This window comes from Carassius auratus, chromosome 27, assembly GCF_003368295.1.
Source record: "Carassius auratus strain Wakin chromosome 27, ASM336829v1, whole genome shotgun sequence".
In the NCBI taxonomy this organism is placed as follows: Eukaryota; Metazoa; Chordata; class Actinopteri; order Cypriniformes; family Cyprinidae; genus Carassius; species Carassius auratus.
Window position 1 is genome coordinate 5,271,960 of NC_039269.1, and position 19,001 is coordinate 5,290,960.

The window sequence follows — 19,001 nt, forward strand, 5'->3', positions numbered from 1 at the left end:
TTGATTAATGTAATGCATCCTTGAATAAAAACCTGTTGACCTTTCTGAGAACTTTCACTTTCTGTTTGCTCTGTGTTTTCTGAGACTGCTGCAGGACACAGCGAGGCTTGGAGAGCTGCAGCGGATGTGTGAGGAGCTCAGTGTGAATGATGAGATCTGCACAGGAAGCTGCGGCCCACGCTTCTGATGAGGGCTTCCAGTAATCAGTGCCAGTCTGATCTGATAAGAGCTCATGAAGCCACACCAATCACACATGCACTCTCCGTCTGATGAAGAGTGAACCATCTAAACTTCATCCGATGCTCTCGGACCAGTTCTTCAAACCTAATCTGATCAGATTCTGGCCATCGGATTGGATTAAATCTTGAACATGGGTTGTTCAAAAGAAAAAAGGATTCTGAATTCAGATTAGAACACAAAATCCAATCCTCAGTTTGTGTTGCTCAAAAAAAAAAAAAAAAAAAAAAAAAAACAGTTACCGGATCCCAATGCAGATCATTCTGATCCAGACTACGTTTTTGGAGCTGGTCGTCTCTGGAATGGAAGAAACAGTGACACCGTGTGTTCGTCACAGGAACTACAACAATACCTGGATTTCATGTTGCTTGCCATTTCTTTGTAAATATGACATATTCAAACAAGAGTGAAAATTGTTTCAAACCATTTTTTTCCAGGTAATTTTGGGAATCCTAAAGTCCAGGAATAAATTGAAGTATGTCAGAGGAACTGGCACACATCACAGGATCTGCAGGAGAAACACTGAATATATTCACAGAAAACTGCTTGAGTGCAGTTTTTATGGCTAACTAAAAATGAAACTAAAACTATGAAATAAACAATGTAAACTGATTTGATTTCAGCTAGTTATAAATATTCATCTATCAGCAAATGTTTTTGTTAGACGAACCCATCTGACCTATAGTTGAAATATATTTTCTTGAGATGTAAAGTTAATATTTCAGATCTGATATCAGGTAATGGTCACAAGAAGTGCAGCCAAACAAATCAAATATGTACATTTTATTATATTTTCAAATTATTAATTTTCAATTAACTTTTCTTTAATTTAATAATTTTTAATAAGTGTTTTATTTTGGACTGTTTTTGTTTTAAAAAATATTTTAGTCTTATATTTTATAATTTCATTGTTTTGATTGCTTTTTATTTTCAAATTATTTATTTAATTGCTTTTAAGTAAATGTATATTTTGGTTGTATTTTAAAATACTTAAAATACACACGTGTGTGTGTGTGAGTGTGTGTGTGTGTGTGTGAGTGGGAGAGTGAGAGAGTGTATGTGAATGGGTATAAGTGTGAACGGGTGTGTGTGTTTGTTTGTGTTCGAGAGAGAGTGTGTGAATGGGAGTGTGTGTGTGTGTGTGTGTGTGTATCTTTATGCGTCTGTCCGTGGCGTCACGCGGCAGGGTGCACCGGACCAGACCTGGTTCGGGTTTTGCTCTGGTTTTGTGAATCAGTGGTTTCTGCAGTGAAGCACCTTCCTCCTCCTCTTGCTCCTCTTCTCTGACGCACACGAGGAGAATCCCAGCGCGCGCGTCATCCGCGCCAGTGGGCGTGGCGTCGCTCCGCTTCATTCATAAACTCCTGCCGTTCGGATGAGATGTGACGCGCTGCTGGAGCGCTTCTAACGCGTCCCTCGCTCGGACAGCATGCATCACACATAGGTGAGTGACGCGTCCTGATGTTTGCGACGCTCTGCGTTTAACGCGTTTTGTTGGAAATGCGGTGAATGTGAAGCGCGTTCTGCATGCGTCTGGCGTTCATCAATAAACAAACAAACAAACGCGTCTTTGGGTTCCGATGTGACGCGTCGCTAATGCATTCGTTCCGCGATGATGGAAACCTGCGACTCGTGATCATCGCGTCGCGTCCGGACTGTGGTGGCGTGTCGCGTCGCGTTATAATGTCAAGCCTCTGGATCAAAATGTGAATAATGACGTCAGTCGGCAGCAGCGGCGCGGGATTAACTGTAAGCGCGCGTCGCGTCGCGTCAACAGAGGGCTGTGTGAGCTTCATTCAGCATCACTGCGTGAGATGAGTTCTGTAACGCTCGAGATACATCACATCACGCACAGATCTCCTGAATCAAGCTGACTCTCTAGTGTACACTTCATCTCCAGATCATTCATCCTGAAACACTCGAATTATTCCAGTTAACTGACACCAGCACTTTCTCAGGTTATTACAGGTGTACGACACACACACACACACACACACACACACACATTACTGTAGCTGATCAAAACTAACTGGCTGATATATATGTATGTATGTATATGTAAAATTTAGCTAATAAAATATAAAATACATAGAGCAGGTTTTCTTTTTACTTATTTAATGTGCAAAATAAATATATCCATAATATTGATTAACTGGCCACTATTAGCACATTTTCTGATTAATTTTTTATTAAATATATATATAATACAAACCAAAAATTATTCAGATGGCAGATAAATGGACTAATTAAATTATAGCATACTGTGCATGTTTTGCTGAAGTGTTTTTATTAATGGCTAAAGTGATATTATTTTCACACAGACTGAACTAAATGAAGCTCTGCTTGGTGATTGTTTGAGCTAAACTGGTAATGTGAGAAATGATGAAGGTGTCTGTATAGGTTTAGGTTTGTCTGTAGTTGTAAATGTAAAAATGTAAGAAAGAATAGTTTTTCTGTTGTGTTTGAAGTAGACTCTGCTGTCCTACTTTCTGCAGTTATCAGCACCACAGCATCCTCCATCAGTCCCATAATGCCCCAGTGACATCAGCGGACATCTCTGGCCCTCCTGTGTGTGTGTGTGAGTGTGTGTGTGTGTGTGTGAGTGTGTGTGTGTGTGTGTGTGTGAGTGTGTGAGTGTGTGTGAGTGTGTGTGTGTGTGTGAGTGTGCGTGTGTGTGTGAGTGTGTGTGTGAATGTGTGTGTGTGTGAGTGTGTGTGTGAGTGTGTGTATGTGTGAGTGTGTGTGTGTGTATGTGTGTGTGTTCCTCATGAATACTCAGTGCTGTGAGCCGCTCAGTTTCCCAGCATCACTCATGCACAGGAAGCACAGAGTCGCTGGTTAATGGTCAGTGTGTGTGTGGTCAGAGAGTTAAACAGCTGTAATGAATGCTGAATCAAGCACAGCCGGACTGTTTATGGCTTCTAGTTCACTGGACATGTGTGTGTGTGTGTGTGTGTGTGTGTGTGTGTGTGTGTGTCTCAGTCCAGTGCGTCTCGGCCGGTTTCACTGCAGGACACGCATCACATGACCTCCTGTGTCATAAAAGAGTAATCACACATAACATTCATTAACATTTGCATGACCTGCATCAACTCGACCGTAACAGTAATAACATCTCATATAGACTGAAGGGATGTGTATTATTCTACAGTCTGTGTGCTGACCCGAGGAAGTCCTGGATAATGGAAGGTGCACATGGTTAGGTTCATGTAACTTCATATAGATGCTACCGACTGAAGTTTAAAATGTGTAATTGTGTAAATGCATAAACACAACAATCAAAAACACAGTTAGTCAAATGACCAAAAACATGAAAACAGGGATATTAAATGAATTCACTTAAACAGGGATAAATAAAACTAAAGTCATAAAAGAACATTTTCATCAAGCCCTTCTTCAGCTCTTCCGTACCTGAGTTAAGCCCACGCTCCAGTGTCGGCAGTGTCGACTCCAGCCCGTAGAGTTTAGTCCTGTAAGTTCGCCCAAGTATTTTTGTTTGGGTTCAGTAGGGATCCAGCTGTAGAGGCAGAGGCTGGGGCTAGCACATGGCATCGGAGGCCACCCAATCCACCCGAGTCTCCAGATCCGCCATGATCCTGCTTCGCCCTGAGATCCTGCTTGACTCCACCCTGTTCCTGCCCTGCACCAATCTCAAGAGGGAGTTGTGTCACAGTTATGGACTTCTGTTTTCCTGTTCCTTCTGAGTTTCCTTATTTGGTCATGTTCCTTTTCTTGTTTAGTTAATTGATTACCCCCCCCCCCCCCGCCTGTTTCTATTCTTCCTGATTACGTTCCATCAGTTTATAAGCCCTGTCTGTTTTGCCTTTCTTTGTCAGAACTTAGTTATCCATGTGTTTGTTCTTCATTGTTAGAATTAAAATCGACCTTCTTTTGGAAATTCTGTGTGGTACCCTCTCTCTGTGGACACGTACGGTTACTATATATATCAGTGACACTGTGTGGAAAGACTAGAACGTTTTCGTGTCACACAGTATGAATTGATCTGTGCGTGTCTGTGTCTGAGTGAGACTTGTGTGTGATTGAGTGAGAGAGTTGTGTGTGTGTGTGTGTGTGTGTTCTGATCCAGACGCTGATGTTGCTGACTCAGTGCTCCGGGGTCCTGATGATGGACGAGCATCTGTCCGTCTGACCTCACTGTCATTTTCTCTTGTGTTTCTCACAGGCGTCTCACACACGCTTTCAGACCATGAGTGATGAGTCTCCGTTACAGACGCTCCTCACCACTGTGAGTACAACACACACACACACACACACACACACAGACACAGACACAGACACACACACAGACACAGACACACACACACAGACACAGACACAGACACACAGACACACACACACACACAGACACAGACACAGACACAGACACACACACACACACACACACAGACACAGACACAGACACAGACACAGACACACACACACACAGACACAGACACACACACAGACACACACAGACACACACACAGACACACACACACACACACACACACACACACACAGACACAGACACAGACACACAGACACAGACACACAGACACACACACACACACACACACACACACACACACACACAGACACAGACACAGACACACACACACAGACACAGACACAGACACACACAGACACAGACACACAGACACACAGACACAGACACACACACACAGACACACACACACACACACAGACACAGACACAGACACACACACACAGACAGACAGACACAGACACAGACACACACAGACACAGACACAGACACAGACACACACACACACACACACACACACACACACAGACACAGACACACAGACACACACACACACACACACACACACAGACACAGACACAGACACACACACAGACACACACACACACACACACACACACAGACACAGACACAGACACACACACACACACAGACACACACACACACACACACACACTCACACACACACACACACACACACACACACACACACACAAGGAGCTGCAGTAAAGGTGTCATGGCTTTGTTCCGTCTCTAATTTTAGCGCTCATGTCCTCGTTTCTCATTCAGAGACACGACTGAAGTGAAGACTCCTCCGAGTTTAGATTTTAACAGTCAGCACTAATTAATCACCCCTCTCTCTCTCTCAGAGTTAATTGTATTATGCAGCGCTGCTGAGAGACTCTCGACTGACACACAATCATTGTCTCTTAGTTTAAATGTCTCTTTTTAAAATTTACTTCCTATGTAACTTTGTACAAAAAAGAAAATTCTGTTAAGCATTGCTACTGTATATGAAATATGCTATATAAATAAATACATTAACAAATGTTAGTGCAATCTTAGTGTGTGTGTGTGTGTGTCTCTGTGTGTGTGTGTGTGTGTGTGTGTGTGTGTGTGTGTGTGTGTGTGTGCAGGACGTGCCGCTGGCGTCTGGCTCTCAGGAGAACTACGTTCTTCTGCTGGTGCTCCTGTGTGTGTTCGCCGGCGGGACGCTGGTTCTTCTGTCCGTCCTGCTGATCTTCTGCCACCGCTGCTGTCGAGGAGAGCGACGCTTCTCCAGGTGAGGAACATCCACTCGCTCTCGATCTGCTGGAACAGAGTCATTCAGACTTGTGTTCACTGGAAACCCTGGAGGAGACAAACCTCTCCATCTCCACACATGGACCACAAAACCAAACATAAGAGTCAATGTTTTTAATTTGAGATCTATACATCATCTGAAGCTGAATAAATCATCTCTCCACTGATGTGTGGTTTGTGAGGATAGATCAATCTCTGTCTGAGATACAACTATTAGAAAATCTGGAATCTGAGGGAGCAAAAACATCTAAATATTGAGAAAATCATCTTTAAAGTTGTTCAGATGAAGTTCTTGGAAATGCATTAATGAAGTTTTGATATATTTACAGTAGGAGATTTACTAAATATCTTCTGAACATGATCTTTACATATGTTCATCTGCTGACACTCAAACAGCTAAATCTGCAAAACCAGACACTTTTCATAAAACCCTTTTGGCAAAACACAACACAAGATTCTCTGTGTAACACACAAATCTTACAGGAATTAATATTATAGCAAAGATGTTTGCAAATACTTGCTTTTGTGATGTGTTTCATTTTGATGGAGATTTAGCATTTTGTGTGCAATTCTTGGATTCGTGTTTAAAGTAAAAAAAACAAAAAAAACTTGTGCTACTTATGAGTGATTTCATGCTCCAGGGACACACAGTGTGTGTGTGTGTGTGTGTGTGTGTGTGTGTTTATAAACTACACCCATCACTGTATCTCATCGTGCTGATGTTGTGTGTGTGTGTGTGTGTGTGTGTGTGTGTGTGTGTGTGTTTGGTGTTCAGAGCCAGTGATGACCTGGAGAAAACCAACACCACATACATAGAGGAGAGTCAGCCGACGCAAGGTACACCTGAACACCACAAACACTGACGCACAGTCAGGACCAGAGGCTCTCAACACTCGCCCGCTCTGTTCAAATACAGAGATTTATAAACCTCGCTGGGTTCTGTTCGATTAAGAGATTTAAATGTCAGTTTGGTTCTACCTGAGATTTACATTTTGGCCCGTCTTGTTCCAAGCGGGAGTTAATGATTCTCAAAAAGTGATGATGCTGAGAAATAAAGAGCATGTCTGTGTATGTATATATATGTTTATAAAAAAGGTGCAGTTCAGTCGTTTCTGTCTCTTCTTCAGACGCCAGCATCAGACCGGAGAGCGGAGAATCACTGTCCTCCAGCGGTCATGGAGACACAGACGCGCATCACTTCCTGTCTGCGGCGCTCACCGGAAGACGGGTGTCTTTTAATGAGGCCGCCATCTACGAGCAGAACGCCAACGACCAGGAGACAGGTCGAAGGTCAGACACACACACACACACACATGGAGGTTAAGAGGTCAAGAATAGCAGTCAGAACAACAACCTGTCGAGAATCAAGTTCTACTTTGGTTTTGTTCTATTAACATTAAAATGTCAGTCTGTTTGGTTTGATTAATAGATTTAAATGACGGTTGGTTTTGTCTGATTAACAAATGACGATGTAGTTTTTTTCAATTGCAAGATTGAAATGGTTGAATTAGTTCAGATGAATCAGACTTAGACTTGGCACTGGTTCTGAATCCTGACGGTCAGGTACACGCTGACGGAGGGAGACTTCCATCACCTGAAGAAAGCTCGTCTCACACACCTGCACATGAAGATCCTCACCATCCTGGAGTGTGATTCCCCGCTCCTCCAACACACATCCCTCTCCATATTCCAGGTGAAACATCAGCGCAGTGTCTTTACGTCTGCAGAAAACATTAACATTTGCAGCTCAGGCTTTTGTGAAGCAACATTAAATACTGAAGTGAACTCACATTAACTACTGAACAAACTCACAGTGGGTCTGAAGATCTGCAGACGCAGAAAGACTTTCTGTTCAGGAGATGTGAGCGAATAAAGAGCGTTTCAGCAGATTACAGAAGCACTTCTGGGTGTAAATGTGATTGACTGTATGTAACTCAGATGAAGTTCATCCTAACGCAATTACACAACACAAACTCTGTCTGACTCCTCAAACCGCTTCCCATAGATGATAAAATATGATTATGTAATGAATAATAATAATAAATCAACCCTTTAGAACATCTGGTAACCAATCATTATAAAAAATTTGACAAAAAAGTGGTATTTTTTATTTTATTTGTTTATTTGCTCAATGCTCAAAATAATATTTTGATGTTTTTCTGTTTTCAAATGCAAGTTAAGATTTTAGTATTTTTGTTTTCTGCTCTTTTCATACATTTTTTTTTATATTTTAAATGCAAATATTTTTGTATGTAAAATGTCCACATATATATTTAAAAAAAATTTTTTTTATTTATTTATTTCTAGAAACAAACATTCTGTTTTAGTTCGCCCTGTGCCGGATTGAAGGAGGAACCTCAGAAGCTGCTACATTAATGCTGTCACTCTTCAAAAGAAGCATGATTGTTGAGTAGAATAATGCATTTTCAGTTAAACTGAAGGTTTTTATATTCCATAGAGGTTTCAGTGATTAGTCACAGTGCAGTTTTGGGATTCAGTTCTCCATAAAGGAAGCTTGAGATACAGCATATGAAGGAGACCTAGAAACAGCAGCATTATACTGACCTTGTGTAGTCATCTCACCAGTGTGTGTGTGTGTCTATGTGTGTGTGTGTGTGTCTCTCTCTCTCTCTCTCTCTCTCTCTGTGTGTGTGTGTGTGTGTGTCTCTCTCTCTCTGTGTGTGTGTGTGTGTGTGTCTCTCTCTCTCTCTGTGTGTGTGTGTGTGTGTGTCTCTCTCTCTCTCTGTGTGTGTGTGTGTGTGTGTGTCTCTCTCTCTCTCTGTGTGTGTGTGTGTGTCTCTCTCTCTCTCTGTGTGTGTGTGTGTGTCTCTCTCTCTCTCTGTGTGTGTGTGTGTGTGTCTCTCTCTCTCTCTCTGTGTGTGTGTGTGTGTGTCTCTCTCTCTCTGTGTGTGTGTGTGTGTGTGTGTGTGTCTCTCTCTCTCTCTGTGTGTGTGTGTGTGTCTCTCTCTCTCTCTGTGTGTGTGTGTGTGTGTCTCTCTCTCTCTCTGTGTGTGTGTGTGTGTGTGTCTCTCTCTCTCTCTGTGTGTGTGTGTGTGTGTGTCTCTCTCTCTCTCTGTGTGTGTGTGTGTGTGTGTGTCTCTCTCTCTCTGTGTGTGTGTGTGTGTGTGTCTCTCTCTCTCTGTGTGTGTGTGTGTGTGTCTCTCTCTCTCTCTCTCTCTCTCTCTGTGTGTGTGTGTGTGTGTGTGTAGCCCGCCGAGGGTCCCGTGCTGGATGCTGCAGGATCGTGGAGCGCTCTCAGTCCCAGCTGTGCTCTTCCTGGAAACACACACAGCTCCAGCATCAAACCGTCTCGATCACACACGGTGAGTCTTCATCAGTAAAACACAGATGTTCATAAACACGGCATAATGCTAACGCTGCATTTTTGATCATTTTGTTTTATTTTATTGTTATTTATATAATATTAATAATAATTTCTATTTGCATATTTTTAGTTTTCATTTTCTATTTTTTAATACTATGTAGTGTTTTATTTCCAGTTGGTGATATTAGTGCTTCATCTCACATTTAGTCATTTAGCAGAGGCTTTATCCAAAGTGTTTTGGAAGCAATCAAAATCAACAAAAGATCAATGATATTCAAGTTCTATTACAAGTCTGTTAACCTTACTTTAAACTACATAATAAATAAAAAGAAACCAGATGCAACACAATAATAGAATAGAGTAGCTAGTGTAATTTTTTTAAAGAAAACAAGCAGTTAGTAAACGAAGAGTGCAAGTCTGAAAGGGACAAGAGAAACAGAATAGAGTGCTAGAGTCAGAGATGTAAGATGTAAGAGATTTGTTTTTAGCAATCTTATTAATTTAATGTTTTATATATATTATATATTTTTATAAGCTTTGTTTCAATTTTGCATGAAGATCTAATAATCTGTTTTAAAAGCCAGTATGATGTGTTGCAGTGTGACGTTATTTGCATGACTGTACAGTCTCTACAGTATTGTGTGTATATCAGTGTTTGTTATCTGAACTGAATTCATGCTCTGCATCTGGACAGAAGGACTTCATCAGTGTATAACAGAGTTTGGGCTTTAAATATGTTTGACTTTGTGTTTTAATGACCCGGATGTTTTCCTGAGATTGACCGGTGTTACCTGTGACCTGCTGGACGCCTTCACCATCTCTTCCTCTCCAGATCAATGTGATGAACAGAAGCCTGCTGATGGACAGAGATTCCACTTCCTGTCCAGCACAGGGCACCATGTTCCACTTCCTGTCCAAACTCAGACGCCATGCAAGCCTGGAGGGAGCGGGTCCGTTCTTCAGCGTCAAGAAATGGAGACGGGACACCATCCAGAGAGCGGCGAGTCTGGACACCAGAGGTGAGGACCACCTCAAACACTTACATTCATTCATTAGTTAAGGATTTTTTACATTTTACAGACTGATACACAAATGATTTATGTAATCGAATTAAACTAGCATATGCAACTCTAAGTGTTCTGTTAGATGGCAAAAAATGTATATTCCTCATGCCAAATGTGAGAAGGGGTCAGCTATATTTTTGTCCTGTATACAGATCTTGAAAACTTGGCTAAATCACATAATCCACAATTTCAGAACAAATAGATAGCAATCTATACACTGGAGCTTTGAGCTGAACAGCGAAACCATGCACATATTAACTATTGCACAACACTCGGTTTTACAGATTAGAAAAACAACAGCAAGATCTGCTTATTTGCTCCAAATGACCTTAATCTCCTGAGGACACAAACACGTTGTTGTTCTGTAAAACAATCCAAAGCCAGAAGTCCTGCAGTCTCCTTAAACACACCAAGAGATCTTATCCAGCCCTGAATGAGTCTGGAGAATAGGAATCAATACCGGATCAATATGGGTAGAGTAGCTCAGTCTAGCCACGGTCATGTGACTGCGGTCAGATCTGATTGGCTCAGAGCAGGAGCGCAGGACAAGAGCTGCTTCCTGATAAATGAATTATAAAACAATCGCATTATTCCTCATCTGATGTGAAAGGTCTGTCACTACTGCACGCTCGTTTCCTGCTAATGAGCAATAGAACTGAGCCGGAAAGACAATTGATTAGCTCATCTCTTGAATCTTTGGCTTTGAGTTGTTTGCAAAACTGCAAAGTGAGTCGAGAAAGATGAACTAATTCCAGTGCAGAACCTAAAGGATTGTTGCGCATCCGCGATTGAACAAATCACTCCCCGAGACGACACGTTCTTCCCGAGTCATGTTAAAATTAATGAATCGTTCAAGAACGACCCATCACTACTGCCCATGTAGAGAGTCTCAAATCCGTCACTAAAGTTTCACCGTAGTTGTGATTCTGCCTTGGATGGTTTTGGAAAAGAGCTTGTGTTTCAGTCAGTGATTGTGTTACTCAGTGAGGGTCATCTGGGCATCCTCCGGTTCTCTTGTGTTCTCTTAGGTTCTCCTCGGAGACGTGGATTTCAGAGGCAGCGGGCGGCCAGCGAGACTCTAGATCATGTCGAAGAAACCTTGCAGGGTGGAGTCAGCGACTTCTTGTTGCAAAAACCCACCACCCAGCCTCAGAAGGAGCAGCCAAGACGCCTCTCGGCCGGTTCTCTGGACACCACCTCCGGAGCTCCTCCTGCCCTCAGCAGGTACGGCTACGTCACCTCCGGAATATCCTAAAATTAGAGCAGGGGTGTCCAATCTCACACCTGAAGGGACAGTATAATGTAAACCAGGGGTCTCCGAACTATTGTGTCCTGCAGAGTGTAGCTCCAACTTTCCTTAATTCACCTGCACCAAAACAAACTCCAGGATTTTAGCACTTTTATTGGTTGGTCAGTAAACATACATCGTGGTCTACAATCACAGAAATCGTCACTGTTGTTTTATGATGCCAATATTTTGTCTGGGACAGCAGGTAATCATGTGTAGGGCTTAATTTGGCTGATTCAGGTGTGTTTAATCAGGGTTGGAGCTAAATTCTGCAGAACTCTGGCCTCCAGGACCAAGTTTGGAGACCCCTACTAGAAAGCATGTTCCTGGACCCCCCCCCCCCCAAACACTACACATTTTGCATGTCTCTATATGCATGAGTCAGGTCACAAGCTCTCTCATAGTTACTCCATGACCCCCATGTGCAGTGTTGGGAATCATGCTAAGAAGAAGTTCTGTTCCAATCTGCATGAACACACTAGATCAGGAGTCTCCATCTCTGCTCCTGGAGAGCTTCCAGTTTCCACTCCTGCAGACTACACCTGTCTGCAATTATCAAGTTACCCTGAACACCTTGATTGGCTTTTTCAGTTGTGTTTGATTTGGATTGGAGTCAAACCTTGCAGGACGGGACCTCTCGAGGAGGGGGGTTGGAGACCCCTGCACTGATTCAGGTGTGTTTCAATAGGATTTGAGCCAAACTCTGCAGGATAGACTTGATAACTACTGACAGGTGTGTTGGACCAGGGTTGGGAATGAAGTCTGCAGACAGGTAGATTTCCAGGATTGGATTGGGCCCCTCTCACCTATAGAGTTTAGCTCCAGTCTGCCCAAATACACTTGCCTGAATGTTTCTACTGATCCTAAAAAAATCTGGTTGGCTGGTTCAGACGTTTTTAATTAGAATTTGAGTCAAACCCTCCAGGACAGTGGACCTCCAAGAGCAGGATTGGACATCTCTGATTCAGTCCAGTCCTGTTTATGGATGTTCACTATCTGGAGGGTCAATGTCAGGAGGGTTGAAGCAGGTGTGTTAGATGAGGAAGATATCCCAAACATGCAGTGGTGGGGGGTATATCTAAGGTTTGAGAAGCACAGTTATAGTTTAGCTCCAACATGGCCATACACACTTTCCTGAACATTTCTTTTTCTCCTGAAAACATTGATTAATTGCTTCAGGTGTGTATTCTTAAGGTTAAGCATAATCTGTGCAGGTCAGTGGCCCTCCAAGATCAGAACTGAACATCTCCGAATTAAGGGAACTTCATGCACCTTACCATTCAATTTCAGGATCCACAGTTCAATTCCTAAAGAAGCCTCGATGCATCTAAATTTTTTTAGTATCTGCATGGACACAAATCTTGGGCAAATGAAAATCATTGCTAAATTCTATAAAGATTCTGTTAACATGATACATTGTTCGGGTACAATCTAGAATGTTTATTAATTTATTAATTACTCACCCTCATGTCGTTCTGAACCCAGTAGACCTTCATTCAACTTCGGAACACAAACTTAGATATTTTTTTATGAAATCCGAGAGCTTTCTGACCCTCCATAGACAGTAACATAACTGAAATGTTCCCAGAAATGCTGATGTCACATGGACTATTTTACCAATGTCCTTACTACATTTCTGTGCCTTGACCGTGGTAGTGCCCTTTCTGTCTGGAGGGTCAGATTTATCTCGGAAATATCTTAATTTGTGTTTCAAAGATGAACGACGATATTACGGATTTGGAACGACATGAGGGTGAATAATTAATGACTATCCCTTTAATCTGTTTGTCCCATGATCTCTACTAGAATGAAATAAAGCATCTTACCATAACATAACAGTCTTGTTTACTGTTCAGGTTAGAGGTCGAAGCAGTAATGGAGCTCAGAGTCAACACAGATGCAGTGAAAGACATGACTCCAACATTCCCCTCCACCCATAGACCTCCGGAAGAGGAGGATGGTGAAGAGGATGGACAGGAGATGATGGCAGAAGCGTCAGGAGGCGGTAGTGAAGAGTATGGACCAGTGAGGCATCAGGAGAGACTAGAGCAGCACAGCCTGTACCGAGACATCTGGAGCCTGAGAGCATCACTGGAGCAGTACGCCTCCTCCGACCTGAGCAGCAACGACAGGGACTCCACTCGCAGCGATGCTGACAGCGTTTGCTCAGCGGGAGCATCGAGAGCGGGCGTCCCTGGCTATCAGTCGCAAGACATCGATGATGATATAGACGGGGACGGAGAGCTTCCATATGATGACGTGGTCAGGGAAGCCGAGCAGAGGAGAACTGGACGAGACAGTGTGGACCCGGAGAGAGGAAGCGACGGAGAGACAAACAACCGGAAGCTTCTGCAGATGGACAGCGGATACGCCTCAATCGAGGCTCCTTGCAAGGCTCCAGAGGAATTCAGATCGCACGGGAGTAGCTCCGGAAAGACCGCATCAAGCTCCGGAAAGACCGGAAGAGCTGGAAGACGAGGTATCGGAGAGCAGCCTAAGTTTGGAGACAGAGACTCCCGTTACGGGAGAACCTCAACCCGCGACCAAACACAGGTCTTGTTTCCGCCGCAGAGACTACAGCATTGATGAGAAGACAGAGGCACTGTTTAATGAATTCCTACGCCATGATCCCCAGTTTGACCAGCAGGGCTCGCCCTCCTTGCGTCACCGGCACCGCTCCCGAATCCATCTCAGGAAGCAGTGGCAGCGCAGCAAACAGTACAGTGACCCCGGTGCCACTCGATTATCACCATCTCTAGAGCGTCAGCGCTGCTATCCACTCCGCCGAGGCGACAGCGCCAACTACCCCTTAGACACACGCTACCACAGCACCTTGCCTCGCATCGCTAGCGCCGCGGACGAGGAGGTCAGCGAGGGAGCAGCGAGTATGGAATCGCCCGAGCCTGAAAAATCCGATCCAGAGCTGGAGGATGCTGATCCGCTCTCAGAAACAAGAAGTTCTGGTCCAGACCGGGAGGAAAACGCAAACAACAGCAGCAACAACACAAGCCCACATCTCTTTTCATCGCAAACGCAGGACAACAGTGCCAGGGACTGTGGGATACTGGAGGAATTGGGAACAAATGCTGATCCCACAGATTCACATAAACATTCACAGATGGACCGTGGTGGACCAGTGGCTACATTTAGTTCTCATTTGCATTTACATACAAACACACTCAGCTCGAATCCCACTGATCCGGATCAGGACTCGGACTACATCCATTACATACACACTGAGATCAGTCCGTCAGACAAACTGGCGTCCACACTGGACGATCGGCTCTACTCCGACCTGAGGACTCAAAGAGGGAGTCAAGAGTGTGTCGTGACTGTAAACCGCACCTCACCAGATCTAGAAGAATAATGGCCAGTTTTACCAAGCAGAGCAAATTAGTGAGAGAGCGCAGTTCCAAAAGAGTCCTGATGGGTGTGGCAACTTCTGCGGGTGATTTACTAACAAGGTGCAAATTAAATAACACCGACGCAACATCTCAGTTACATATCTACCAACACAATACACCAAGTGCAGCACAAATTAGAGCAGTTGCGAATAAAGAATAAAGAAGCCATAGTAGGCTACATTTAAAAGAACCGGAGGCAAAAAAATGTTAGAAGTCGCAAGAGGTTTTGATAGAGATGGTATTGCGTGACTCCTAGCTGAGGGTTCCAATTCGTCTTTTATTTCCTGAAGCAAATTAAAAACAACATGACTTGGAAAATAATGTTATTAATGATCTTCTGCATTCCAAATTACGTCTGGGAAGAAAACAATTCTCTGCCTTCTACCATGCACTCTCTCATTTCTGCGGTGCCTCCTCCTAGCAACAAACTTCAGCCATTTCAAGCGCAAAATAGTTTAAGACCTGTTTTTTGGGGGTGTTAAATAATGGCACAAATGCTAGTAAAACTATAAATTTTGCGTCTTAAAGGAAAACTAGAAATGCATACAATAACGTCAGGCGCAAAAGTAATTTCAGCGGTTATTATTCTCTGCACATTTCTATTGTTACAGCGCTGCCATAACATAAAAGAGGGATGACACATAGGCTCAGTGAGTTTATTAAGATTACATATTATAAACAAAGTATGGGAGAAATATAGTCAGGGAAAACAAAAGGTAAACACAACAAAGAGCGCAGCTCCGTGTCAGGACGCCGCTCCAGTTCCGGTTCTGGAAGGTGAAAACTCGGCTTCTTTTAAGCACACTATATCGCTCCCTAGCTGTAAGGAATCTGCACAATTAAACAAAGGCAAAAAGGTGATCACCCTAGAGGGCAGGCAAATAACTAAATAAATCAACACATACATACCCATGTAACAACTATTTTAACGCCAAAACAGAAATGGTACAGCGCCACCTGTTGGAAAACTGACTTTTTTTAAATTCAGATCTGTTTTTTGGATGTCAGTAACTCCTTTTCCACAAACAGGGAGCTGGTGCTGGGAAACTAATGTCTTTATCATGTAAAGAACAAGAACTCGATAGCAACAGTGACACAGATCTAGATCTCGGCCATTATAATGAACAAACACCCCCCCCCCCCCCCCTTCGGCACTAGACACTTTCTTTGTGGAATCCAGAATGAAGAAAGCATTACTATGAATTTAAAAGACTTTGAATGTTTGTGGGTCATTCAGTTCTGAGTGAGAACAGCAGAAGAACAGCAAAAACTCACGTTTAGAGGAATTACAATAACTCTACTTCGGTAGAATAAGAAACCTGATGAATACAAGCAAGCATGACGTCTAAGTGAACATTAGCAATAAATACACACAAGTAAAGAGTGAGGTGTGTTGTAACCCTGGTGTGCTGACCATCAGGAAACAGTCATCATTTCACTAAATCTGTTTGGTGAAAGACATTACACACTTCAGAGTAAATGTAAGAGTTTAAACAGTGTGAACATATCCATCCTACGCTAGAAAACCTTTTAACTTCATTTCACCAAGGGACTAAACATAGAAACACGGATCTGCATTCAAACTAACTTCCACTGAAACAATCTGCAGACGTTTGGTGCTTCAATCACATTCCAGCCAAGACTCAATTACAATCAGCACTGAACATTTCTAATTAAACCCCTCTAGAACACTTCAGTGACAGTGAAGCTTGAGATTTAACATTGATGAGGGTTTTAAAAGCTCTATTTTATGAGTCCTGAACATCATGAATCAGTGTAATTAAAACATCAATGTTAAGATGATCATTGATCAATATCTCAGTTTCATACCTTTATTCAGATCATGTTTAGCATCAGGAACGCAGGGTAGTGTTGGTGATTGTAGATGTACATCTAGATCAATCTGAAGTATCATTTTTAAAGTATAATTCCTTTGCAATAGAGGTAATTTTTTTGGTTTAATGCAAAAAAAAATCATGTTCATTGAAAAAAAAGAAAACAATCAAGTTGACTGATTTAAATTGTCAGCTATTATCAAGGCGAATGAGACATATACATGTATGTTAAAATAAATGATTGCTTTTACACAATCATGACTGAAATCTGGAATTGTTTGGAAACAAAACTGATGTGTTGAAGTCTCAGGGTGAAGCATTACTTTAACCTCCAAAAACAAACTGATAGAAGCCTGTTGCATAGTTTAAAAATAAATGAGTTATATACAGTCTAGGTACTGAACTGGGCTTGTTACCGTGGAAACAGACGTGTGAGGGGTCAAAGGTCACACGCCAGAGACAAAGCTGCTGATTCTGGACAATGTATTTCTAGATTTCTCTGAATGATTGGTTTGAAACAGCAGCAGAAGAGGAACACAGTGAGTTTCCTGCAGCTCCAAAAATACTGAAGAGCTTCCAATCGTCCATCAACAAACCCATGACCTCACTTCCTGTTGAGTCAGTCTCTCTGGAAGGGTTTGATTTCACCAATAACACAAAATAATAATGAAAGCCGATTTTAAAAACCATTTCTATTACCGTCATGACAATTAAACACAAAATGTTAAACTTACATTTTGATCATAAATATACAGAAAATGCAAATAACTAAACTTAGGTGTCTATATTCATCTGTATGGATTACAATAATGATAGTTTGGGGTAAATGTGATTAATAGTCATGAAATAATTGACATTTTTATCCTGTGAAGCAAAAAGTGATTATAGTTTGAAGCAGAACTCTTGATCTGAGAGCCGTTCTGTGATGAAACACACACACACACACACACACACACACACACACACTCACCCAGAGCTAGACGTGCGCTGAAGAACATCAGCAGAAGATCACGGATCCACAGAGCAGATCTTCATCGGATTCATCACCTGGGACTGAGCTCGGCTCAGATACAGACGAGGATTAGATTCGGTGGATCAAAAACAGATTTCAGAACAAATAAAACAGTTTGATGGTTCTATATATTAATAACTGAAGTAAATGATTCCAGTTAATAGAAATTGCAAGACAAACTCAAAAAAAAAGAAAGAATAATAATTCCGAGATATAAAGTCAGAATTGTGAGACCTAAGCTTGTAATTCTGAGGAAGATAATCGTAATTGTGATATAAAATGTCTTTTTCAAAAAATACTAAAAAACAAATACAACCTGAACTGTAATATGTAGGAAACCCCAAAATGTGGTTTGATTCTCAGATTTCAGACCCTAATATTTGCTTACAACAAAACAATTCTAAATAATAATTTTGTCAGAGGACCACAGCGTCCTGCGGTTTACTGCATTGAGACACCAGAGAAGCAGGTATAACAGCTGAATATATGAATAAAACCAGGAATAAATGATTCCACGTAATGGAACAGATACGAGTGAAGCAGCAGTTACACGAGGCTTCAAGGCTTGGGAAGTCATGGCCTAGTGTTTGACTCCTAACCCTAGGGTTGTGGGTTCGAGTCTCAGAGGTGCTCTTGAGCAAGACACTGAACCCCAGCTGCTCCCCGGGAGACGCCGCATAAATGATGCCCACTGCTCCAGGTGTGTGTGTGTGTGTGTGTGTGTGTGCACTTTGGATGGGTTAAATGCAGAGCACGAATCCTGAGTATGGGTCACCACACTTGGCTGTATGTCACTTCACTTTCAAACACGGTCATGAATTGAGTGAGAGCAGAGATGGAGGTTTTTCTTCAGACTGACCATTATTCACTTCTCTTTTTCTGTGAAAGGGACTTTACAAGTGCTACATTCATTTAGCAGCTGCTTTTATCCAAAGCGACTTACTAATGAGGACAACAGAAGCAATCAAAAACAACAAAAGAAAAATTATATATAACTGCTATAACAAGTCTTAGTTTAAACACAGTACACATAGCAAGGCTTTTAAATAATACAATAAAAAGAAAACCGATGGAATACAAAAGAATAGAACAAGCTAGTGTTAGAGTTTTTTTTTTATAATTGTATAATAAATGAAAAGAAAAAAGAATAGAATAGTGAGTGTTAAAGTTAGAGGGTCAAATAAAGATGGAAGAGATGTGTTTTAAGCCGATTCTTGAAGATGGATTGAGTTGGGAAGGTCATTCCACC

At 42.2% G+C, this 19,001-nt stretch overlaps 1 pseudogene; it reads left to right on the forward strand.

Moving 5' to 3' along the window:
• Nucleotides 1-1,397: 1,397 nt before the first annotated feature.
• On the forward strand, nt 1,398-17,587 carry LOC113045175 (voltage-dependent calcium channel beta subunit-associated regulatory protein-like; annotated as a pseudogene).
• The last annotated feature ends 1,414 nt before the right edge of the window (nt 17,588-19,001 follow it).